This window comes from Magnolia sinica, chromosome 9 (assembly GCF_029962835.1).
Source record: "Magnolia sinica isolate HGM2019 chromosome 9, MsV1, whole genome shotgun sequence".
NCBI classification, from domain to species: domain Eukaryota; kingdom Viridiplantae; phylum Streptophyta; class Magnoliopsida; order Magnoliales; family Magnoliaceae; genus Magnolia; species Magnolia sinica.
Window position 1 is genome coordinate 39,158,774 of NC_080581.1, and position 26,551 is coordinate 39,185,324.

The following is a 26,551-nucleotide window of genomic DNA, read 5'->3' on the forward strand; positions in this document are numbered from 1 at the left end:
TTTCAGCCGCATCCAAAACTTAGTGGGCCCCAGAAAGTGCTTTTATATGTTTGAGGCATATATTCACATGATTTTAAATGGTATGGCCCACCTAAGTCACGTATGTGGCTGATTTTTGGGATATCCCGTGAACTAAGGGGGACCCATCAAATGCATGGTGTTGATGTTTGACAAAAATCACGGTGGGGCCCACACAGCTCAACCTAATGGGAGCTTATCATGAGGTCGAGCTCATTGTAACTTTTCCCATATATATATATATATATATATATATATATATATATATTCAAGATAGGAAACCATATCTGAGAAATGCAATCCAAGACTCCAAAGTAAGTGAATCCCCTGCTCATGCACAAAAGTCAGTATACTGGAATAGACTATTTCTGGATGCACAGTTTCATTTGTGTATCAAATGCTATCTTGCGTTTGAAGTAGTCAAAGACCATTCAAAATGTGGATTACTTAAATGTAGCTTCTTTATTTATTTGCTTGGTTTTGTGGTATTTACTGATATGTAGGGATGTTTATTATATACAATCTTATTCTCTTATTTTTCATGTTTTAGCTTCCACGATTATACAATATATACAAGGAGATGGGAATCGTTACATCTTTCCAGAACATTCTTGACAATATATTTCTTCCCCTTTTTGAGGTCACCGTCAATCCGGATTCACATCCCTAGTTGCATGTTTTCTTGAAACAGGTTGGCCCCATGTCTGATACCATCCTGCCATCCTGTTTTATTATTCAAGTGCGGGAAACTAATGTTTAGCTTTAAATGACTAATACCCCCTTTTCTAGTTCCATAATCTATATGTTTACTGTGACACCCACGCACATGCACAGGCACACACACATCATGATCGAAATTTTAGCTTTTTAGCTTTCAGAAGTTGCATTTTAGTGGTGGTGGTCTTGCAAATTTGCATCTGGCTGCAGTTCTATAGTCCAGAAATCTCAGCCTGTTACATGTCTGTAATTTCTGAAATCGCATGATTCCAAATAGAAGTTGACGAGTTGAGATTTTCTGATGTCGAGGGAGTGAGAAGATTTTCAGCGGCAGTAAAGTATTTTTAGAATTTAGACTTTGCAGCAGCTCTGTAATTTTTGGTAGTTGCACCCATTGTTCTGAGCATTAGCGATATTATCAATAATATCACCAATATTATAGGTATCACCAGCTCGGTGATGCCAATAACATTGGTAGTATTAGAAATTCTAGGTATCAATGATATATCGCCAATATATCGCAAAGTATTGCCAATCTATGGTGATATTTTTGGCTGTATAAATTCCAGCTATTGCTTCTATCGCCAATGTATCAGCGATCTTATCGATAATATCGTTGATGCATTGATAACGCCAAAAATCTATTTATTAAAAAATTTTCCATTTCAATTTTTTTATGGGTGCATGGTTGTATGATGAAATGCATGTATGTATGTGTATATGTATACATGCATGGATGGATGGATAGTCGGTTGGTTGGATGGGTATGCATGTATATGTGCATGTGTGTATGGATGGATGGTTGGATGGAATGGATATATGGATGTGTGTGTGCATGATGGATGGATGAATCATGCATGCATGTGTGTCATTATTTGTATGTATGTATGTATGTATGTCTGCATGCAAGGATGGATGGATCATCCATGCGTGTCTGTATGTATATATGTGCGTGCATGCATGATGGATGGATGAATTGATGGATCCACCATATTCTCCTTGTTTCCCAAATGTTTTCCAGAGTCAGCAATACATGCTTTTAGGGCCTCATTAAAGGAAAACTTATTATATATGCATCTTTTTTGCTATTATTTGATTCCTAAATATAAATGTGTATTTTTTAGTGTTTTCTAAGGTATGTTTGAGAAATTCCACCATTTTTCTCATGTTTCCCCCAATATTTCCCTGAGTCAGTGTTACATGCATTTAGGCCCCCATTAAAGGAAAACTTAATATATGTCTTCTTCATTTTTTGCAATTATTTGATCCCTAAATAGTCAAATATGTGTATTTTAGCATCTCTTGAAGTTTCATTGAACAATTCCACCCCATGTATGCATTTCCGGTTATTGGCGATCAAGAGATATGGGTTCATATTTTTATATCCCTAGCGAATGATGCATGTAATGGTATCATGAATACTTGCACCTCAGAACTCTCTCTCTCTCTCTCTCTCTCTCTCCCGGTGCTCTTAATCTTCTCAGATCTCTTCGTTTCTGAAGCATTATCTAATGTTGTTGCACTTCAATTGCCAATGGTTTCTATCCGAAAAAGCGGGACTCTTCCTGAATCTTCTTCTACGATTGAATTGAATCACGCAATTAGAGATTCGATCGTATTATTTGAAAAAAGGAAATATAAGATTTGGAAATGATTTGATCTAACAACTGAATCACGTTTTGCATATTTTACTGCTCGAGTTGTAATTGTACAATTTTGACAGCAATGTCGAAGTACATATTTTGATATTTTGTTCGAAGCGACTCCAGCATTACTTGGGTAGTCCTGCTCCTGATTCATTCAATTAAATTGCATGACATACCAAACCTCCTGCTCCGGATTCATGCAATTAAATTGTGTGATATACCAAAGTAAAGTGACAGAATTTCTTGAACTGCTTTTATAGGTCCTTTCCACTTTTAGTTCTAAAAGGCAACAGATCATCTTGCAGAGATGTTAAATACAAGCAACTGTTACTTCTATTTGTAGTTTTGTACGTAGTTGCATCATCTGTGACCTCGTCTTTTGACTTTTCAGGTTGTTGGGTTAGATTTGGTGGATGATGAAAGTAAGCCTGAAAGACGGCCAACAAAACACATGCCTACACCAGCTCAATGGACCAATATATTTAATCCCGCATTCTCGTACTATGTGCGCTACTGTTATGGTAACCTGTACACATTAAATAAGGTTCTTATCGTTCTTCTCAGTGCAGCTTTAATTCCAGTTCCATACCTACTTAGTTGAAATACTGTTACTTCTAATTCCTTGTAAAGTTCTTTTGGAACAACACCAGCTCACTGCAACTAAATGTTTTTGTTATATCGATATGTTTGTGCACAGCTATAAAATGGAAGAATATTCTGAACTATTTACTGTTTTCTCTCAGCTCCGCGAGTCAAAGGGCATGACAACAATCAAATTCCGTCCGCATTCAGGGGAGGTAAGAATTTATTTTCTTCTTAGTTCTCTGTTTTAAGAGGTTTTCTAATCTTACTTCCATGCCTAATGGCACACGTGCAAGATTTGAGCCACTCATCAGGAGGGCGTCTGCTGTGGATTTCACAATATCCAAAACTCAGTAGTCTGGTAATCCTAACGGGAGGGTTTGATGAAAAATAGATGGTTGAAAAAGGTTGCCGAGCTTTTCTAGCCATCTTTTTTTCCCAGATGATTTCTTGGTGGGTTTGATTTTTGGCTATCATGACATCCTGATGGGGCCCTCTCGACTCGGATTTCACATGCACGTGTCTGTGAATAAACGAGGATGTGAGTAAGATAAACAAACTTTCTTGCTTTTTGCACTTCGTTTCTCATGAGATGTACTGTTTGAAGGCTGGTGACATAGACCATCTTGCTGCAACATTCCTTGCGGCTCACAATATTGCTCACGGAATCAATCTGAGAAAATCACCCGTCCTCCAATACCTGTATTTGACAACTTTGTAGAGAATATTTTATGTATTTTTTTATCTTTCTTTGTACAGAGATGGAATACTACATATAGTAGTTTGCTATGGCCTATATTAGGCTACACACATATATTACACCTAGACATGCTAAACATGACCCTCTAATTAGGGAATTACAATCTCTCTAATATTACGGCCACCATTTATTCCTACAATCACTCTAACGTACAACTCACGCCAACACTACCCCTCAAGTTGGTGCGTATAGATCTCTAATGCCCAACTTGTCAAGTGAGTTCTAGAAGTTCTTGCTACATACGGCTTTGGTAAGAATATCTGCCAATTGATCTTCGGACTTGACGAACGGGAATCGGATTATCTTGGCTTCAAGGTTCTCTTTGATAAAATGCCGATCTACCTCCACGTGTTTGGTTCGATCATGTTGGACGGGTTTATGAGAGATATCGATAGTAGCTTTGTTGTCACAGAAGAGATACATCTCACAGTTTGGAGTGAAGCCAATTTCTGTCAACAGCCTTCTTAGCCATAGGAGTTCGCAAAGACCCTTAGCCATCCCACAAAATTCTGCTTCTGCACTTGATAATGCTAGTACGTTCTGTTTCTTACTTCTCCACGTCACCAAGTTCACCCCGAGGTAGACTTTCTATCGAAAATATTTCCTGCCCAGTCAGCATCTGTGTAGCCTTCAATCCTTAGATGATTAGTCTTTGAGAACATAAGTCCTCTTCTACCCTGATTCCAACCTTGGTGAGTCTCCATTATCTTTTACCCTAATGGAACTGACCACGAAGATGACTGAAGCTTTGAATAAAGTCTCAATCTCGACACCAACAGCAAACGTAAGTGCTGCACCGATTGACATCAAATTGGATGGATCCAATTATACTCTTTGGTCCCAAGTGGTTGAGATGTATATCGCAGCCAAAGACAAATTGAGATATATCAATGGTGACTTTCCTCAATCATCTCCAACGGATTCCACGTTCAGGCGGTGACAAACCGACAATGCAATAGCTAAAGGATAGTTAATCAACTCTATGGAATGCCTGATTGATGTGTAACACTATAACTCTATCCTTCAAGAAGACAAGGTGTATGTTTTCTTGGATGGACTTGATGATCGCCTGGACCATATCCGCAGTGGAGTATTATAGATGCAACTTTTCCCTACCGTAGAGCAAGCATATGCCCATGTCCGTCGAGACGCTGTCCAACAGGCTGTGATGACAGCAATTGGCGGCAGGGATGACACATCCGGAACAGTCTTGGCTTCCAAAAGCGTCAAGACTGGCTCAAGTTCTGCCTCTAATGGTGGATCTTTATCTCTAACCAGCAGCAGGTCAAATGTTAGTCCACATCAGAAGCAGAGGACCAATACCGAGGGGACCAAATGCTCTCATTGTGGGAACACTAAGCACACCCGTGACATATGCTTTAAATTGCATGGATATCCAAATTGGTGGCATGATCTTCAAGCCAAGAAGAGGCGTGATAGAGCCACTAATGATGCCATTACTGGTAATTAAGGCTGCAGTGGCGGCAGCAGAACCACACTTGTCCCTAATTCCGACCGAATCCTCCACCTCCAATGCAGGTATAGCTCTACTTGGGTTTAAAAGCAGTGATGATTGCAACACATGGATTCTTGATTCCGGAGCAACTGACCATATGACATTTGACGCATGGGATTCCTGCCAACAGTATTACCTTGCACAGGTAATCAAACTTTTATTTATTTTTTCCCCTATCCTAGCTAGTACTGGTCGGTTTGGCACAGTTTGGTCTCTTGATATTTTATGCTTAATACTCGCGGCGGGGTTTATCTACCAAAACTAAGCCACATGATTATATTTTTATTCCCAGATCGGTCTGGCCATGTCACCTCTAAGCAATAACTCCTTATTTCTAGATTATCATCGGAATCCTTTTCCAATGTTTTTCCTACGGGGCCTCAATGTTTCTCTCTGAACGGATGATCCTTTACAAATCCACTTGACTAAAGAACCTCTTGTTGAAGAATATAGTATAGCAGCTTCAGTGAGTTTGCTCTCTCCATCCTTGCAGAATTCTCCTAATTTGAGGAACAGGAAGCTAACCAATTCAGTTGCAGGTTTGGAAGCTAAGCTCATGTGATCTTTGTGAAATTGCCCGGAATTCAGTTTTACAGTCAGGATTTTCACATGCTCTCAAGGTATATAAACTTAGTCTTTTAAGTTGCAAAATGATGCTGATGTTTAAGGAAATTACCAGTACCTCTAGTTATGTTAAGGTGGCTAAATTCTCTAGATCTATAAGAAGGGTGGACAAAAATTACATCTTTTTTCCTTTTAATTTAGAAATTACCTGAATTTGACAATTCTGGAAATGTTGATGGCATTCTCATTGGAATGGATAAAATCGTTTGACAAAGATCTGAGAAAGCCTCATCTTTCAACTGATATTATAAACTTCTTGAGAACGTAACTGACGATACAAAATGCTAGAACAAGATGGCCATGACATGTAAGCCTTTGGTGTTAGCTGTGGGGATGCAGGTCCTTTAAATCCCCAGTTCCTTCTCTGTACATAGCACCTGTTTATGCTAATGAGTTGTAAAATTTAGAAGGCAATGTATTGAGGAATTATATGATTCTCAACCCAAGGATATGCATGTCATCTTTGGATTTTCAGTTTGTATTAGTGTGGCCTATGGTTCGGTGATCCATGTTGTTGATCTGATGAAGCCTACCAAATGGACCATACACCAAAATCTCCGAGAATGGAAGATCCTATCCACCTAATCTTTGGCCTTTTCAGTTGAATGTGGGTGATAGCTGCAATTCGTTTCCTAACTATATATTCTATCAAGGACTTTTGCGGCTTGATCCCTCCGCTGTGAGGTGGCCCATAGTATCAACATTTTAGATCACACAACCATGGCCCCATTTCTGCAAACGGACGATCCAATGATGCTAAACATATCCTTTGGTTGAGGATCATATAATTCAACCTTTTGAGTATCACACCACATCTCTATTACCTAATCTCCATTGTGTTTGCAGTGCTTTTTAGGAGCCTTTTTTCTGAATATTCTCCCCCGCTCCCCTTCCTCCCTCATCAATCACCTACAAAGCAATGCAATATTTGATCAATGAAAACCCACTAGCAAAGCATCTGTTCTGTTCTCCTTAGTGATCAGAGCATCTTCAATGTTGCAAATTGTCTGGAAGCTTTGATTATTATTGAAGTTTTAACTGAAGCTCGACTATTATTCATTGCCAGTCTCATTGGATCGGAAAGATGTATTACAAGAGAGGTCCAGATGGGAATGATATTCATAAGACAAATGTGCCTCATATCCGAATTGAATTCCGTGACACAGTATGTGATCATTTTACCTCTTCTTTTTTATTTTTTATTTTTTTCACATTTGCTGCTAGCCATTTTAGGTATGTCTTACAAGAAACCACTAAACCTGAGAATGGACTGCCATTCAGCTCAATCACCTGTGTTGTCTCCTGTTTCCAAAGATTGTAATTGCTCTCTTATTGTTTTGGTAGCATCTCCTTCTACCCATGTCCACTCTCCTTAGGTTTTTGGCTTGAGAATTTACTTTTTGAAAGGAAAATTTGTTGAGAGGAACTGCAATTTTGTAGATATGGAGAGAAGAGATGCAGCAAGTTTTTTTGGGCAAAGCTAATATCCCTGAAGAAGTGGACATGTGAGGTGCAAGGTGCATGATGTACTTATCTATTCTTGATTATCAGCAATCTGTTCCATGGTAAGCTTTTCAAGGTTCATGTCTCTATCTTTTAGACAGCTGTTTCTTCTCTGTTTTTCATCAGAACATTGTACAAAAAGATGAATGGTATGTTTGTTCCGAACAAAAAAGAGGTGGAAAAAAAAAAAGACGAATTATATGACCTTTGTACCACCCTGATCAGTTTTTATTTTTTATTTTTCATATGTGCAGAAGGCAAAAGACCCACAATTTCATCTAACATTTGAAATTGCAGCTCTGTGGGGATCTTTTACCCAAGAGTTTCGAGCTGAAAATTTGGTTCACACAGGCAAAAGGGAAAGCCAAGAGGTGTGAAGTGGTTGAAGCATACCCAATAATTGTAAGATAAAGAGGTCTCTTGTACACAAAAGAGACAGTTGATGAGTTATCATTACATATACTGGGAGAAGAATGTTCTCGCAGCCAGTGTAGTTTGACCCTTTTAATCTGAAGGGTGTATTTACGAAATATAATTGCCTCCATTGAATTTTCTAGTGAAGCTCGTCTTCAAAAACCGTAGTAATTAATATGTGCTCTCTACATGGTGGCTGATTTTTTTTTTAGTTTGGGCTTGAATTAGGTCTTTTTCATTTGGTCCCATCCAAGTTGCACCCATGTAACTGTTTTATGGTTTTGATCCCAAACCTCTGTTGGATGATTGGGGCCATCTGATCAGTGAACTTCTTGGTGCCTACAGCGACTGGGTTGTGCACATTGAAGTCATGCCTTTGATAGAGGCTACTGCTATTCCAGAACACAAACAGCTGTTGTGCATCCGGTTGAGATTTTGAAGCCTAGCAATGGGCTGGGCGAGGCTTGGATTTTGAGCTGGTCGGGCTGGGCCTTTGGGTTGGCCATGTTCAAAAGTTTGTTTCCATGTACCCATGCTGGGCCCATTGTTAGCCTTATTTTTAAGGGCATGTAGGCGCTTCAGTGCTTGTTTTGAGCTGGAATGACCATGTGAATCTGATACAAATAGAGGAAGCAGATCATGATTAGGAGTATAAATGGACTTTGCTGGCCTGTCAGGTCGGCCTGCACGTCATGCCTTTTGAGCGACAGCCCAGGTTCTAAATTCAAGGCCTAATAGAGTTGGCTTGAAAATGTCGGGTTGACATTTCTAAGGTCCAACCAAGTTACCTGGGGCCACATGTAGCCGTCAATGGCTCATAGTTGCATATTTATCGAGGAAATGTCTACAGGAGAAGAAATCGGTGCGATAGTCTGGACGCTTGATTTCTTGCAGGTATACCAGATCTTTTTCCACGGACTCCATGTGGTAATGCAGGACTAGGCACCGTGGGTTGCTTTTTTGTAGAAGATTCATGGGTTCATCGGGAAATAATGATCACATACTTGACAGTATGTGCTTACCATGTAGTCGTGATGTGTGCATGTTCCATGCCGTCTGTCAGATGCATCCCTAATAGTTTGAGTTTTTATGGGCACCACCACGATGTGCATGGTATCTCCATGACTGTCTGTAGGTGGAAGCTATGTGGGGCCCACCATCTGCTTGTTCATCAGTTTTGCTGGCTCATGGTAGGACATGAGCCCAAAAAATGAAGCAGATCCAAAACTCAAATGGGCCACATGACACGAATCAGTGAGGGATGAAAACATCCACTCAAATGGGCCACATGACACGAATCAGTGGGGGATGAAAACATCCACCACTGAAACCTTCGTGGGGCTATAGTAGTTTTGGATCAGGCCAATGTTTTTGTTTTCAGTTCATCCCAGTGTCCTCAGGAAGGTTTCAACAGTGGGCATTATCCATCCCCCACTTGATCTGCCTTATTTTTTGGGATTATCCTAGTGTGAGCTGGCGACACTGATAGATGGAGTGGATTTCTCTTGGACATTGTCGTGGACCCTAAAATAGCTTCCTTATAGCCATACAACCTTTTCCCACACACACACACACACATATATATATATATATATATATATACGGGAAAAGGTACTATCTGCATGATCATATTATACCTTCTATAAGGTCGAGTGCTGGCGGCAGGTTATTCGTCGGATGGTGAAAATTTTAAACAAACCGGGAAATTTTATAGGGCCGCAAGTAATTTATGTGCGAACCTTTCATTGTTGGAAGATCATGTGTAAGGATTCTGTGTGGGACCCACTATGATGTTTGTAATAAATCCAACCTGTCCATCCGTTTTTCAAAATTATCTTAGGACTTGCAACCAAAAATGAGGAGGATCCAAATATTAAATGGGCCACATGAGAGGAAAGAGTGGGGACTTAGTGACCACCGTTGAAACATTCATATGACTACAAAAGTTTTGTATTGGTTTACGTTCGAGGTGTTTTCATTTCATAACAATGAAAATGACCTTATAAACGGTTTGGATGGAATATATACACCAAGGTGGAGCCTAGGAAGGCTTCAATGGTAAGCATTCCTTTCCCCACTGTTTCATCTCGTATGGCTGACTTGAATTTGGATCCTCCTCATTTTTGGTATAATGTCCTAAAATGATATTTAAAAATAAAAGGACGGATTGGATTTCACACAAATATCATAGTGGGCCCCACACAGAATTCTTCCTCTGATCTTCGTGGGAAAGGCTTTAGCAGGAAATCCGCGTCCCTGGGTTTTGAGTTTGGAAAACGGACTAGCTACTCCCCCACCACCGGCCAATGGTTGGTGGTCATTGCTATGTGGGCCCCACCATGATGTATGTGTTTCATCTATGCCGTCCATCCATTTTTCCATCTAATTCAAGGGGTTGAGTCCAAAATTGAAGCATATCCAAAGATCAAGTCGATCATGCCTAGGAAAAAGTGGGGATAATGATTTCCACCGTTCAAACCTTGTTAGGCCCCATAGTGATGTTTATTTGTCATCCAACCTGTTCATAAGATCATACATACATGGATGAACGGAAAACAAAAATATAAGCCTAATCCAAAACTTACATGGCCCCCAAGAAATTTTCAACAATAGAAGTTCAATTCAACTGTTTCACGTGGTGTGGTCCATTTGAACATTGTATATACTTCATTTTTGGGATCAAGCCATAAAATTTTCTAGGAAAATGGATGGATGGAGAAGATAAAATACATAAATCATGGTGGACCTCACACAATTTACTCAGTAAGATGAGCATTCCCCTTCCGTCTAGGAGGGAAGCGGATTGGCTGGTGTACTACATAACAACTATATAGCTAGTGTAGATACGTGTCGCTCGAGTAGGAAGTCTCATGTTCAAGACTCCTCACTGGGGTTGATTAATGCAAGGGCATTTTCACACTGGGCTCGAGTGGGGTCGCTTGTGAGATACAGAGGCACATTCGGGGTGGGTGTGGCCCACGGAGGAGGTCTCGTGCTCGAGACTCCTCACTGAGGGTGATTAATGTGCATTTCACATCAGGCTCAACTGGGGTAGCCCGTGGGATGCGGGGACACACTCGGGGTGGGCAGCATGTGATTTGGGGCCCACGGAGAGGGTTCGGCCGAGGTCTTAACCCATGAGATGTGGGGCCTGGGCTATGAGATAAAGAGATTAATTTGCCATGCTTTATCAATTCGAGCTTTTAGAGCAAGTGGTTAATTGTCCTGCATAAAATTAAGTGTCGACGCTCCTCGAGTTCCAAGTTGCACGAACGGTTCAAAGGAGATCAAAGTTACATGGCCCCACGATGATTTATTTCTTATATCCACACCCTTCATCCATTTTTCAAGATCAATTTAGACCATTAAACAAAAAATGAATCATATCTAAAGCTCAAACGGACCACACCAAAAATAGAAGTGAGGACAATGATTTTCATCGTTAAAAAATTCATAGGGCCTACATAACTTTTATTTTCCATCCAATCTATTAATAAGATCACAAATACATAGATGAAGAGAAAAAAATTAATTTCATATTGATCGAAAGCTTCTGTGACCCCAAAAGGGTTTCAATAGTAGACGTTCAATCCTCAACTGCTTTTTGCACTGTGGTCCACTTGATCTTTATATCTGTCTTATCTTTAGGCTCAAGCCTTAAGATGAGCTTGCCAAATAGATGGACATTTTAGATATAACACATACCTCATACCTCATGATGGGACCAGCAAAACTTGTTGACGTTAATACACTAGCTATATAGCTGGTGTGTGGTACACCAGCCAATTTGCTTTCGTCTCGGAGTGGGATGCGGATTACCTAATGAGAAGTTGAGTAGCTGAAGTCACGTCACCAAGTTCTGTCGATCCCAGCATGTGTATGTATTATATCCACACCGTTCATCCATTTTGAGATATCATATTATGGCATTATCCAAACAATGAGGCAAATCAAAAGCTCTAGTTGTGAGACCCTTAACCTTACTATCTATTTTATTCCGTCAGGTCCCGCGGTCCTACTAGTCGAATTCCGACGACCCGCGACCTACGGTTTGCATTTGCGATGACCCTTAAGTCCCATCATATAAACTTGACCTGGATCGACCCGAAACTAGCGTCATAGCGACCACATCGTTGCCACGGTTCCAACGTCGCGTCTCGTACAATAATCTGAGTTGTATATCAAAAGATGTAGGCCGTGCTTGTTGTAGACCGTTAATCATGATTTGTGGGGCCCACCTAGGGTGTGTACACATTTTCTCATGCATGACATCATCATATGTTTCATAATTGCCTAGCTAGCCTAAACCATAGGTCCATAGCTAGTATCTCATGATGAGTTCTCTTCTCTAGGCTACCACCTTTCCCTCTCTCTCATGGCAATCATGACTTTTTCTCTATCCTAGGCTAGAAATGTCTGAATTTTCTCTTCTCAAGGAGAGAAGAGCCATCATTTGCTTCTAGTTTCTAATAATTCATGATTACTCTCCCTAAAACCACCTATCCTAACAACTTCTCTCTCATTTCTTCCCATCCTCTCTCCCTCATTTCTCACTCTCTCTAGCTAGAGGAGCTTGGACATCCCACCTTGCTTCCCATTTTTTAGCCTCTTTTCTCTCTAAAATCTCATCATCTAACCATCGACCTTCAATGTCAACCTTAGATCCTTGAAGCTTGAAGCATAGGGAGTCCCTTGGTAGAAGTTTGGTCAAGATCCATTACGGTGGGTGTCTTTTAGCTTATGACTTCTTTCTTTCTTTTTTAGAAATTCGTATTCCACCTTTAGGAGCTTGTGGGGCCCATCAAATGATGGTGGAGGCCCCTGAGTCTCCGTGGATGAGGCCTATGGCCCATCCTTCTTGCATGCATGTTTCATGGATGAGGCCATTCTCCAAGAACCCCATCATGGCTTTTTTCCTTTGATGCATGTCCTTATGGGGTCATCTAGACCCTAGATCTTGGTGGGGATAGCATGTCCACCTTAGATTTGAATTTTTATTCCGTGCATGTCTATGATCTACATTATAAATGGATATAGTGGATAATGTGAATGTTTGTGATGAAGGTAGGGCCTCAATAGGAGCAGAGACCCTCTCTTGTGGCCGGATCTAACTTGTTCCTTTCCTCATTATCTGATTCCTGAAGTGTGTAGCCCACTTAGTGACTTTGTAGTGTTTAGACCGTCCAATATAGTGGACGCCTGTTGTTGTCCACACTATGGATGTTGGTGTCCCATTCGCCCCATATGTGATGCATACAATGGATTTTATGAAGGGGGTATGGCCTGGATATTTGTGGGGCCCACTAAGGTGGACCATAGCACCAATTTTATGGGGTATTTTCCTTTTTAATTAATAGTTTTGGGTAATTTTATTTAGACATATATTGCTGTCCAGAAAATTTCTGCACTGATTTTGGACTGTTTTGATCATGGATTATGGGGTGATTAGAGGGGTGTTTTACCCCCACTATTGGGTTATTTCTGGAGGTGTGGAACCCACCTAAAGGTGTACCAAATCCCACCTCCATCTGCCCTTGTTTGAACACCCAAAGAATGGGCCAAGAGGGCTGGACGGTCCAGATTTTCTGGATTGTCCAGCCATTCTGCATAATGAAAAACTTAAAATATTAAATTATTTTTGAAGTAGTGGGCCACTTTTGTAGATCCCACGTTAATGTATACATTTAAGGGGATCTTGGCCCCATATTTTCCCAATTTTTGTTGGACCTAGGCCCACTTTAATGGGGTGCACAAGTAGAAGGTAGCAGCATATTTTTGCAGCAAAAATTTCTCTGGACCCTCTCCCCTTTTAAAAATTGGTTAATGATGTTTGCATGGCTCCTAAATGCCCCTTTTTGATGACCCACCTTGCTGGGACTCTCTCCATGTGCATCAGGACATCCAGACCATTCATTTTGGGGAGCATATTTGTTGGGCCAGCAGCCCTACTAGACATCCCAAGTGGGGTTGACGTCCAGCATCAGCTGGTCGTCCCACCCCCCTTGAGTCCACCATGATGTAATGTTTCATCCATCCGTTCATCCTTTTGGTATGGCCCACGTGGACATGCCCACCCCCTAGTGGACATTCATACGTGGGGCCCGCCTTGGTGTCCTTCTAGCCAGGCCGTCCAGGCCTTTGGACCGCCCAACCATGTGGGACGCCCTAACATTTTGGGCTGCTGCTAGACTTGTAGTCCAGCAGCATGCCCACTTGTTTTATATGATGTATATCCACTCTCCATCTGGTGGGGCCCCCTGTGAGTATTACTGGCTACCATAAGATTATTATTCACTCAGTTCCACCAAATTTCTAGACCTCAGCAGGCCCAGGAAATTGGGTGGGTTGAAAGTTCAGCAAGAGGCCTTAAAAGTATATTGTATGTGGCTGATGTGGGGCCCACCATATTGAGAGACTTGTGTGTATGTTCCATACATTTATTCTTAAAAATTTTGGGCTTAATTAGTGCTCTTTGAGGCCCACTTTAGTTGGATTATGAGGACCCATTATAGACTAGATTTTTAGGACATCCAGCAGGCCCAAATTGGGCTGGGACGTCCAAGCTTTGCCTAGTTACATGAATGGGTTGTTTCCACCATTATGTTGGACTTATGGGCTGAATTATAAATGTGATTGGGCGCTTGATTGCCCACCAAAATTACCAGTTTTGGGCTGATGTTCCAAAGCCCGTTTGACCTAACTTGACATGATTTTGCCTATGTATTTGGGCTTATGGGCTGCCCACTAAGTCCAACATAATGCATGGATTCGATGGCCATTGAGACTTGGGCCATGATTCGCCTCTTTTGGCCCTTGATGTTGTATGTAGGTTGGGCCATTTTCTTAACACCTATTATGTGGAATATACGTATGTGGCCACCCCTTTTATTCTTATAGTGGATTTGGGCCCTGGGTCTTGCTTCTAGATAGATTATGGTTGGGCCACCTTTGGGGGATAATGGTGGTTAAATGTCCCCATTATGGACTCCTCTAGGCCCATTTGTTAGGCCTATTCTCATCTAAGTATGGTTGAATGTCCATCTTAGACCCTTGATAGGCCCGTCCTTATCTTTTAGGCCCATGATATTATTACTTAGTGGGCTACCCCCCCCCCCCCCCCCCCAACACACACACACACACACACACACACTTTGTGGTGCAAACAAACTCTATGGGCTCTACAATGAATTGTGTTAATGACATCAACTCCGAGCACCATGCAAAATCTTCCATGTTTGGCCATGGACCCAAGAAAGCATGCCAATATATGATATAGGTGGGTCGCATCATAGAGAACATTTGAGAGGGTAATGCGGTTCACTTGACTCATGGATTGGTCTAAATTTTGAGCCCATTCTCCAAACAAGGGATGATGTGCATGGTGGGGTGGACGCCATGAACACATCACAGTGGGGCCTACACAACTCATGGGTTTATAGGGCTCACCAGAGTGGGAGCTCACTCATTAAAACCTTTCAAATTGTTTGTAGGGCTATTGACATGTGGTTTTGACATTCAAACCATCCACTCCGTGGGTCTAAATTTGTAACGCCCTGAAAATCGGGGGTCGAGTAAAAGTCCAACTCTCGAGTTCCAACGCATTACTTATGCAACATATTTAATGATGATTAAATTTTGACTGTGTTAGTGCATTAATCATGAGTGGGATTATACCAAAACAGTAATTCATACTCCAGATCAATTCATATAACGCAAGCGGAAGACTGGAAAAATGTATATAAACTGTATGAACCAAAAGATCACGAGTCATCATATACATGTAATAGTTTCAAATAGTTCAATTACCAAAAATAAACCCTGTATCCCCATCGATCCGGATGGCCTAAGCGAAACCCCAGGAGAACTGCATATAAGAGAACTCGTCCTGATCATCATAGAAATCAGGCTCCGCCTCCTGAATCGCATCATCATCTGCAACTAAGACAGAGTCTGGTGGGTATTCAGAACACCATCCCAGAACATGGGAGTGAGTGATCAACTCAGTGGAATAATAAAGCAAATGTTAACTTGTCATCAATTCAGTCAAGCAGTAATGATAACACAATACAAGCAAACATCCCTAAGTACTATGATTATTGTAAGAATGATATGAATAATGATGCATGCCCTCGCTTATGCTCCTTCAGCGACTTCATCTTACGATCGCGCATGCAACATTACCACAGTGCTTGACCTGCTACGTCAAACGCACACGTAATGTGGTGCATGAGCATGATTATCAAGTTCTTATTAGTCCTTTTCATACAGCAGGATTGTGAAGCTAAGGTACCTCCCTTATATCAATTCCCAAACAATGATCCATTCTAGGGTCGTCAATCCTAGTAAATCTCATACGATGATACGATTCTAGGTCGCTGCAAAGGGCTCGTCACCTTATCAGTGCAAGCCTAGTATATTCTTGTTGCTACGTAAGAGCTCGTCACCTCTACGTAGTCTTAGTATACGCTCGAGGTCACTACAAAGGGCTCGTCACCTTAATAGTGTAGGCCGACAGCTCGAATACAGTGTCCCATACCACCATATTCAGCTCACGAGTCTGGGTTGCTCACTAGTCACTACGGGGAGGCTCGTCACCCCAACATAGACCGACAGCTCGACCACGGTATCCCATACCACCATGCCCGGCTTATGAGTCTTAGCAGATCGAGGTACCAAGGTTTAAAAGGGTTTTCACTAGTGAGTTTGGTACCTTAGATTCAAGCAGTAGCGTCCATACATGGTGAACATACATCGGGTCAATCGGGTTACTTGACGAGCTCGATTAGTACGAGCGTACGTTGAGTTGATCGACATGAAGTGCGTAAGCACTCCGTGTGGCCTAACCACTGCCGACATCCCAAGTACGGCTCGGATTCACCGATCACGTCCTATGTGGCGAAACAACCTCAGCCACTTATTCAAAGGCTGTTACCGATTGCCTGGACTATTCCGTAGTCCCAAACACATTCAATTATAACAGGTAATCATACAAGCTAATCAGAACAGTAATGGATCAACCATTCCAATCATACAAGCATGTGAGCATTTGATGGATTTCAACTTAAACAATTCACACATAAGCAGTGCCTAAGTTATATGGAGAAAATCATACACATTGTTAAGGTAGTTGAGAATCTCTTCTCAACGCCCATATAATGTATAATATATTACACACTTGTTCATTCAGACATTTCTACAAACACTTAGACTACATATTCCAACATACATGACGTATGTTGGTGATAGCACGTATTAGGACAAATCCTTTTGCCGAGTTGTTACACATACAACTAGCACAAACACATGACAATTAATCATGGCAAACACATGTTCATATTTCATACGTATACGATACTTTCTACATATACATGGAATACACAAATCTCAATATAGTTCATATATATCAGAAATACAATACAACCATCGTATTTTGCATGTGAAATTACAGCCACATCAATAATAAACCATTCACCGCCATTGAAAGCCTTGAAAACCATAACCTATATGTTTATAGTCTGCACCTTTCGCCGGTAGACTTGTAATGAACTCAGTTTAAAGCTAAGTCTTTGTCTACGCCAGATTTGACAACCTATAGGATAAATTAGTTTAGCTATTTGATAACCTACACTCAGAAATCTTAAAATGGATTAGGGTTAGGTTTCCTTACCCAATAGTGGAATGGAATTCGCCGGAATAGTGATGTAGATGCGATAGCTAAGGTCGAGGAGCAATGAGATCGAATCCCAGGAAGATCTTCCAACTCTCACTCTTACTTTCTCTCTTTTCCTTTCTCTTTTCTCTTCTCTCTCTCCTATGGTTTCTCAAATTCGTATGGGATATGAGAGAGGGGGTTTAAGGTCCTTATATAGGCCCAAGTTTGATGGGAATGGCCCTAGGGCCAAGGTATACTTAGGTTATATCTAAATATGGGTCGTTCCGGTCCAATGGAGCACTTCTGGTGGCCCCTTTTCCACGTGCGGTCGGACTTATGCTCCCTGACTATGGATCTAGGTCAGGCTGAGTTTTCGTACTGATCGGACTTACAGATCAGCCGTGGCGGACCAGTTTCAGTTCAGCGGTCACGGTCACTCGATCAGGGCCACAAGTACATCGACATGTGTGGGACATTTCGCCTGATTCGAGGGTGTATTTGGGTCAGATTCTGATAGTCTGAATCGTTATATTTGGCCCACAAGCGACACGACTCAGATTACTTAAATTCGGATTTTTATTTCTAAATATTTTCATGTTTCTCACACTCTTCGCTCCAGGCTCAAGTTGTGCATTTCTAGACACAGTTAGGACTTAATTTCCAAGGGGGTTGTCAAGTCCAGTTATGCGGTTATATCTGTATAGTTTCGAGGTAATCGGACTTTCGACGTGCGATCCAGGTCCGATACGGAGTTTCGGTGAGCTCACAAGAGCAAATGGGTTTAAGGATGGATTCTAGATTTTAGGATAATGTAGCGTTAATGATTCTGTATGTTTTAGGTCTTGCAAATCATATTTAAAGTGATTAGTGTAAATTTCATAAGCACTCTAATTTAACACTTGTTAATATTAACCTAGTCTCTAAAGGATTTAGTCCTGTATAATTTATGCCTGAGGTGGTACTCGGGTCTTTGTACGAATTTTTCCGAGACGTTACAAAATTAAATAAGGTTCACACTATATTTTGGGTTATTCCAAAGCTATGGAGTGATTTTAGTGTTTTACTCGTGATTTTACATGATGAGAGGGCGTGGCTTGCTGAATTCTAAATAGGGCTGATTTTGGTACAACCTATAACTTAGGGAAAACCCACCAAATGGATAGTTTGATGTTGACACACATCATGATGGAGCCAACATAGCTATTGCTTGTGGCAATACGCCAAAATCATGAATTTGCGACGTATTTTTGCGACGGACTTCGCCCGTCGCAAAAATCGCTTGGTTTAACGATGGATTTAATCTGTTGCTAACGAAAAAGTCCATCGCCAAGCCCAAATTTCTCAAAAATCTGTAGTCCAGACATGGCGGAATTGTCCAACGGACCAAAATCCGTTGCTAAAATCTGATTTACGACGGATTTTGGTCCGTCGTAAATAGGCGACGAACTAAATCCGTCGCAAATTTTAATTCCCGTCCAAAATACCAAATGGTGACGCTTTTCGGTTGCTTTTGCGACGGATCATGGTCCGTCGTAAAAGGACTTTTGCCTTGTTACATTAATTTTTTTCATTTTTTTTTTTTAAGAACATGGTGGAAAATTAAGTTTTTTGGTAGTCTAATAATTGTTTTTTAATAGAATTTCAGTGGTTTAATTGTACATATTTGTATCTAAGATTATTTTTTAACAATTGATTGAATGCAATATATATATATATATATATATATATATATATATTGTTTTTATATCAAATGAGTGGATTTTTTTTTAAATTTCAAACTAATATTTAAATGATTTGTAATATCACATGAAAAAGAATATTGAGAAGTTTAAACTCTGTGAGGCCCACCATGATGTATGTGTTTCATCCACGCTATTCATTCCTTTGGCCAGCTAGTTTTAGGTCACAATCCCAAAAACCTAGTAGATCCAAAGTTCAAGTGTGATAAAAACAGAGAGAAAAATCAAGAGAGAGAGAGAGAGAGAGAGAGAGATAAGATAAATGTGTTTTCATTTCTGTGTGTATTGTTAGGGTCTGTACAGTGCTATTTATACATGTATTGGTGAGACAAAGCATTGAATGAGATTGATAAACATATGGAATGGAGCATAGGAGAATGTCAATTTCAATCATTCCGTGGTTGGTGAATCCCTAAATGAACGCCCGTTTGTCCCTCGCTTGATTGTTACCGTGAATCAGGGCCATCTTCCTTAACACTCCCCCTCAACTTGCTGAGAAGATAATTGAATTGCATTGTCCCAAGTGCATTAGTGAAGAGATCAGCTGGCTGTTGAGTTGTTGGCGTGTAGACTGTCTGAATAATGCTACTTTAGAGCTTTTCTCGAACAACGTGGCAGTCAATTTCTATGTGCTTCATTCGTTCATGGAATACTGGATTCGAGGCTATATGTGAATAGTTGCTTTGTTGTCACAATACAATTTGGCGGGTTGTTGATGTATGTCATTAAGATCTGATAATAGAGATTTCAACCAAGTAATCTTGCAACATGTGAAAGCCATGGATCTATATTCTGCTTCTGCTGAGGAGCGAGAAACTGTTGTTTGTTTCTTAGTTTTCCACGAAATAGGAGATTCCCCAAGAAGAATGTAATAGCTGGTGACTGAACGTCGGGTATCCCTACAACGTGCCCAATCTGCATCACAGTAGGCATGTAGTTGAATTTCACTAGAGGCTGAGAGGAGGATCCCTTGTCCCAGTGATTGCTTAAGATATCAAAGAACTTTATGAGCGACATCCAGGTGAGGAATTCATGGCTTATCCATAAACTGACTCAACATGTATATGGCATATGATAGATCTAGTCTTGTGATTGTCAAATAGATTATCCTTCCCACTAGCAGTCTGTATGATGAAGGGTCCTTAATGAGTTCTTTATCACTTTCACTAAGTGCAGTATTTTGCTCCATAGGAAAGTTTCCAGGTTTTGCTCGAAGAAAGCCCGTATCTTCTAGTATCTCAAGTGCATATTTCCTCTATGATAAGAATATGTCATTTGATGAGCGTCCTACTTCGATTCCCAAGAAATACTTCAGAATTCCCAAATCTTTTAGTTTAAAACAGTCACTTAAATATTTCTTGAGATTATTAATTTGCTTCAAACTGTTTCCTGCAATGATGATATCATCCACATATACCAAAATAGCAGTGAAAGTGCCCTTATATGATCAGACGAAAAGTGAGTAGTCTACCTTAGATTGCTTGTATCCTGCATTAATGAGAGTTGATGAGAGTTTAGCATACCATTGCCTCAAAGCTTGTTTGAGGCCATACAAGGATTTAGTGAGTTTGTAGACTCTGGTCTCCCACTTTCATCCGAAGCCTGGTGGAATTTGCATGTAGACTTCTTCATCGAGGTCTCCATGGAGGAAAGCATTATTGACTTCGAGTTGATCATGAAGGTGCTAATTTTGTGTGGAGGCAAGGGCAAGAAGGGTATGAACAGTAATCATCTTGGCAACGGGAGCAAAGATTTCAGTGTAGTCAATACCTTCCTTTTGGTTGTAGCCCTTACCGACCAAGCGAGCTTTGTAACGCTCGATAGAACCATCAGGATGATATTTGATCTTATAAACCCATTTATAACGAATGGGTCGCTTTCCAGGAGGTAGCATTGTGAGAGTCCAAGTGTGATTGAGTTCGAGGGCATCAATCTCAGCGCGCATGGCATCGCGCCATCTAGGGTCTTCCATGGCCTATAAGAAAGAAGTGGGTTCTTGTTCAAGAGAGATCGCAGTAGTGAAGGCATGGTGAGCAGAGGATAATGGTGTATATGAAAGAAAATTGGAAAGAGGGTAGAGATTACTTGAAGAACGAACCATTGCCAAATCAAAAGATTGAGCGGGGCGAGATGGTAAGGCCTATCCAACATTAAAGTCTCGTAAGTATGTCGGTGGCTGAGTGTGGCGAGTGGAGCGTTGAGGCACAGGTGGTGGCGACGAAGGTGATGAGGAGCGTGAGGCATCAATGGAAATATGAGTAGGATCAGAATCGTCAGTGGGAAGTATGGGACAGGGCAAGACAGGGTTCATGGAAGTGTTTAGAGATAAGGCAAAAGGGAACTGTTCCTCATAAAAGATGACATCATGAGAAACAAAAGTTTTATGAGTGGCAAGGTCATAATGGCGATACCCTTTTTGTTGAAAAGGATAGTAAAGGAAAAGGCAACAAGATGCTCGAGGGTCAAACTTGGATAGATTTTGTGAGTGAGTGGATGCATAGCACAAGCAGCCAAACACGCGTAAATAGTGATATGTGGGTGGTGCACCATGTAGTTTCCCATAAGGAGTGACACCATTTAGAATAGAAGAAGGGGTGCAGTTAATCAAATAGGCAGCAGTAAAGATGGCATCCCCCCAGAATTGTTTAGGCATTTGGGCTTGGAAAAGCAATGCTCTGGCAACGTTGAGAACATGACGAAGTTTACGTTTAGCCACTCCATTTTGTTGAGGAGTGGAAATGCAACTAGTTTGGTGCAAAATGACTTTGGTGGCATAGAAAGAGAACATGTCAAATTCAGGACCATTGTCACTAAGAACGATTTTTACTGTGGTGGAGAACTGATTTTCAATGTATTGAATGAAAGATTGCAAAAAAGAACGTGCTTCAGATTTATGACGCATTAAATAAAGCCAAGTACACCGAGTGAAATCATCTACTATGGTAAGAAAATATTGGGCACCATGGATAGAAGGTACCCGATATCCTCCCCAAATGTTAACATGTAAGATATGGAAAGGAGCAGGAGAAGATATGGAACTAGTGGAAAAGTGAAGACTAGTCTGTTTAGCTAGTGGACAGACAAAACATGGTTTTGAATTTGTATTATGATTTCAGCAACATTATGAGAAAGAGATGACAAATTTTTATTAGAAGGATGACTAAGGCGACGGTGCCATAGTTGAGAAGTAGTGTGTGCCATCTGACAACGAGCACTTTGGGTGTTGGTGAAGTAGTACAGACCATCCCGCTCAGTTCCCAGTCCAATCATCTTTGTCGAGTGTAGGTCCTAAATAAAACAGAAGTTAGCAGAAAAAGTGAGAAGGCAATGGAGAGTCTTACATAATTGATGCACAAATATCAAATTGAAATGAAAGGTGGAGACACAGAACATTTTTGAGGATGAGGTTGGGAGAAAAGACGACAAAACCAATGTGTGTGACAGTGGCATAAGACCCATCTGGTAATTGAACATTGCGACCATATACTGGAGTAGAATGGGTTAAGGCAGTGGTTGTGCAGACCATATGGTCTATGGCTCCACTATCAAGAATCCATAAGAAATCAGTGGAAATTTTACCTGTCAGGTAAGAATCAGTGCTACCTATATGGTGAGCCATGGATTGGGGCTGAGAAGTATTGTTGAGAATCGCAAAAAGTTGTTGGCATTGCTCAGGAGTAAAAGGTAGGCTGGTGGTGGATGGGATAGCGGAACTAGAGGCCTGATAAGCACTGTGCTTGGGACCCGTCCCCGACTTTGTTTTGTGAGGGCCTGGTGGATATCCATGGATGCAGTAACAACGATCTACAGTGTGACCGTCTTTCCCATAGTGGGTGCACTTGAGAGACTTCTTAGGCGGACCGGATCAACCATCTTTCCGTGGTGGAAAGTTGGTGGTAGCCAAAGCAAGGCCTTCAATGGGTGGTGGAGATGAAAACTGCGATGGCATTCTTCTTGCATGACAAGGGCATAAGTACAGCTGATATTCGGAAGTGGATCCATCAATAGTATCTGTCCACAAGTTGTAGCATAAGATTTGTTGAGCCTTATAAGAAATGTCAGGACATTGTCGGATTCTCGTTGTGTCAGATTTTCTTTGCGGGCACCACAAATGCAAGTAGGCAGGGATTAGATTTCCGACAACTCATCCCATAAGCCTTTCAATTTTGCAAAATATGATGTGACGGATAAAGAGCCTTGAACAAGATTACTAATATCTTGTTTAAGTTTATAAAGGCACGGGCCATTGACTTGGGAATACCGATCTTTCAAATAATCCCAGATGGCATGAGCAGATTTGCAATATATCATCACAGTGTTAGAAATTTCTTTAGAAATAGAATTGAGTAGCCAGGATATTACCATGACATTGCATCGTTCTATTGTCGAGCCTCAGAGGAGGAACTAGAGGCTGGTGGAGGAACTGTACCGTCGATGAAGCTAAGTTTGTTTTTGGCTTCAAGAGTGAGAAGCATCGCTCAACTCCATGAGGCATAATTGTCTTCACTGAGTGGGTGGGATACCAATACCATACCAGGATGATCGGAAGGATGGAAGTGTAGATGATGGGTAGGATCATCATATTTTTCTACTTCTTCAGCCATGTAAAAAAAATGCAATCTCTATTTTGTGACAAAATAGAGATGCAAGATATATTTAAGAAAGAAGTTAACCCTCAGGACGTGAACTTCGCTCTGATACCATGATAAAAACTGAGAGAAAAATCAAGAGAGAGAAAGAGAGATATAAGAGAAATGTGTTTTCATTTCTGTGTGTATTGTTAGGGTCTATACAGTGCTCCTATATTGGTGAGACAAAGCATTGAATGAGATTGATAAACATATGGAATGGAGCGTAGGATAACGTTGTTAATTTCGATCATTCTGTGGTTGGTGAATCCCTAAATGAATGCCCGTTTGTCCCTTGCTTGATTGTTGCTGTGAATCACGGCAGTCTTCCTTAACAAAGTGGACCGCCCCACACTTTTTTTTTTTGAAAAAAAAAACCACTTTCATATATGGAAAAAGAGCTTTACAATTGGGATACACGTATTTCGGGATCCCCTGGCTTATCAAGGGAACCTATCATCAGCAAGGGCCCGCCCTGGCCACCCCTATATAAGGAAAGAAACAAAAAGCCAAAACACCTAAGCTAGAGCTCTCTTTGGGCTCTTCTAATAGTTCTAAGGCCGATTTTGTCTAGGAAGCACCTACCCCGAACTAGCTCCGGGAGATCCAACTCCCTGAGATACAGGACATTCGACTGAGTCTCACTCGCCGCCCGAGCCAGGCCATCTATAGGGCCATTGTCCTCTCTCTTATGGGCCGAATTACCACATTTCCTCCGCCCATGAGGGCCAAGATTCTAGCCAGCCAGTGACGCCACTTCCAGGAGTGTGCAGACCTTCCCAAGATGGCATCCACTACTACCTTCGAATCAGACTCAATGACAATGTTGGAGTGGCCTCTATTTACAGCCAGTAGGAGGCCATCATGGACCACCTTCAATTCCGCGCAATTATTCGACCCTACCCTGTAGCCTGACCCAAAAGCGAATTGGAACTCTCCTTTATGTCCTCTCATTATCCCATCACCACCTGATAGCCCCGGGTTTCCCCTGGATGACCTTTCAACATTAAGCTTAACCTAGCCTAAGCCAGGCCTAATCTAGCAAATGATTTCTGCTCACCGGGGGGGGGTTGGGGGGTGGGCTGCCTTGCCGCAGAAATGTAGAGAGAGATGGGATGTGGCACACCATGCAATCCAACCGTGAATGTTGGCAATGCATCTCGGTTTCTAGTCGAATTTGACACCATTTCTCGCTCTCCATATTTCCCACAGGACGAGGATGGGGATCAATCTCCGGGGGAGGGTCGCATGCCTACCAAGAGCTGAAGCAGACCACCACTGATTGAGCCTAGCTTCAACGGGTTGGGCTTGTAGCAGCTAAATCCCGAAGATGGTCCCAAAATGACTCCAGATTTTTACAGCCAGCGCGCCGTCTAGAAATAAATAAGAGATAGCTCAGTGCTAGCCCTCGAATGATTCTCGCCACCACAACAGCAGCATTTGGAAGCGATCTGTATACCTTTTGCTTGGATATTTGCGTCCACCGGAATTGCATTTCGGAAAATCCTCCAGAGAAAAATGGAAAAACTTGGGGGGAAGATTTTGAATTTGAATCTAAGACGCCCAGCTCCTAATACTGGTTCTATGCCTACAGAGATCCCAGCGGATCTCACCAAAAAATTTTCGGACTGCTCTAGAGGCCAGAAACAACTGTCACTCTCCTCTAATGTGGCAAAGTCCGCTTGGAAAATGGAGTTGACCACCTCTTGTGGAAGATAAGAGAAGACAGAGGATGGAGGGAGCGGTCCAGAAGGGCCTAGGAAATCCCTCACCTATAGCGAACCGAGCTCCATTGCGACCTGCCTAATCAACTTTGACCGCAAGGGGCCAGCCCTGTCTAATTATCTTTCCATAAATTTGTGGCGCCCTGCCCAATCATCCATTGTGCCTTGTCCTCCACAATTGGCAACGGGGACCTTATTTTCTTCCCACAAAGGGGAGGCTGGTTGGGGGATGGAATCCTTCCGACTTGGGTCCATGTCCAACAGTTGTTTGGCCCTCACATGAATAGTGGGCATGTGTGGGGACTGCACCACACATGAACAGTGGGGATAATGATCCCACCATTGAAACCTTCCTAGCCCCACCATGATGGTTATTGGTCATCAAACCTGTTCATAAGGTTTGACAGACCTGGACGAAGGGAAAACACAAATATCATCTTGACGCAGGGGAGGACGTGAGGTTGAGCACTGTCTTCCTCAAGAGGATAACTATTCTGAATCCACGGAACTTCTCTGGACTCCTCAGAGAGACTTCTCGAATCCACGAGGAAAGAAAGCAGAAAATAGAAATAAATTCTAATAAATTCGAAATTGATTGATGAATAATCAAAAATGAGTTCACAACCCTTTAAATAAGGGTACCAAGCAATGGGAAAGAAATCAGAATCAAACTACAACTCAAACTCCTAGAATCCGCAACTTACTATAAATAGTAAACTTACTATTTATAGACGGTCGTGATGTCTACTAGTGCGCAAGGTTTTCGGCCAAAAATAGTAAGTGTCCTATTTGGCTTCACCAAACCGTTCTCCTAATTATTCTAAGCTCTTTTCACGTTGGGCGCAACTCCTAAAGCCCAACGGATGAAGAGTTATAATCAAACTAAAACTTACTATTTATAGTAAAAACAGAATTAAAACAGGGAAACGACCATCGATCAAGGGGTTTTTCGTAATTCCGGGCTGCGCAACCCCACTATAGTAGCTCGTTCTACCCCAAAATCATATATTTTACGTCAGATAACTCAT

At 41.5% G+C, this 26,551-nt stretch overlaps 2 long non-coding RNA genes across 2 annotated transcripts; both read left to right on the forward strand.

Moving 5' to 3' along the window:
• Positions 1-569: 569 nt before the first annotated feature.
• Positions 570-3,670, forward strand: LOC131256262 (uncharacterized). Its single transcript, XR_009176708.1, has 4 exons — positions 570-709; positions 2,773-2,925; positions 3,125-3,178; positions 3,571-3,670. It is a non-coding gene; the product is annotated as an uncharacterized LOC131256262 (long non-coding RNA).
• A 1,698-nt stretch (positions 3,671-5,368) lies between these two features.
• Positions 5,369-7,980, forward strand: LOC131255382 (uncharacterized). Its single transcript, XR_009175992.1, has 6 exons — positions 5,369-5,384; positions 5,532-5,705; positions 5,779-5,859; positions 6,930-7,028; positions 7,304-7,428; positions 7,621-7,980. It is a non-coding gene; the product is annotated as an uncharacterized LOC131255382 (long non-coding RNA).
• Positions 7,981-26,551: the final 18,571 nt, after the last annotated feature.